Here is a 989-nt window from a genome sequence, read left to right as displayed (position 1 = left end):
ATGCCATGCATAATTTTATACACTTCTATCATGTCTCCTCTGACCCGCCTTTTCTCTAAACTAAAAAGCCCCAAATGCTGCAACCTTTCCTCGTAAGGGAGTCGCTCCATCCCCTTGATCATTCTGGTTGCCCACTTCTGAACCTTTTCCAACTCTATAATATCCTTTTTGAGATGAGGCGACCAGAACTGTACACAGTATTCCAAATGCGGCCGCACCATAGATTTATACAACGGCATTATGATATCGGCTGTTTTATTTTCAATACCTTTCCTAATTATTGCTAGCATGGAATTTGCCTTTTTCACAGCTGCCGCACACTGGGTCGACATTTTCATCGTGCTGTCCACTACAACCCTGAGGTCTCTCTCCTGGTCGGTCACCGCCAGTTCAGACCCCATGAGCGTATATGTGAAATTCAGATTTTTTGCTCCAATATGCATAATTTTACACTTGTTTATATTGAATTGCATTTGCCATTTTTCCACCCATTCACTCAGTTTGGAGAGGTCTTTTTGGAGCTCTTCGCAATCCCTTTTTGTTTTAACAACCCTGAACAATTTAGTGTCGTCAGCAAACTTGGCCACTTCACTGCTCACTCCTAATTCTAGGTCATTAATGAACAAGTTGAAAAGTACAGGTCCCAATACCGATCCTTGAGGGACTCCACTTTCTACAGCCCTCCATTGGGAGAACTGTCCGTTTATTCCTACTCTCTGCTTTCTGCTTCTTAACCAATTCCTTATCCACAAGAGGACCTCTCCTCTTATTCCATGACTGCTAAGCTTCCTCAGAAGCCTTTGGTGAGTTACCTTGTCAAACGCTTTTTGAAAGTCTAAGTACACTATGTCCACTGGATCACCTCTATCTATATGCTTGTTGACACTCTCAAAGAATTCTAATAGGTTACTGAGACAGGACTTTCCCTTGCAGAAGCCATGCTGGCTCTGCTTCAGCAAGGCTTGTTCTTCTATGTGCTTAGTTAATCT

This window comes from Rhineura floridana, chromosome 6 (genome assembly GCF_030035675.1).
Source record: "Rhineura floridana isolate rRhiFlo1 chromosome 6, rRhiFlo1.hap2, whole genome shotgun sequence".
NCBI classification, from domain to species: domain Eukaryota; kingdom Metazoa; phylum Chordata; class Lepidosauria; order Squamata; family Rhineuridae; genus Rhineura; species Rhineura floridana.
This window is presented reverse-complemented; position numbering follows the sequence as displayed.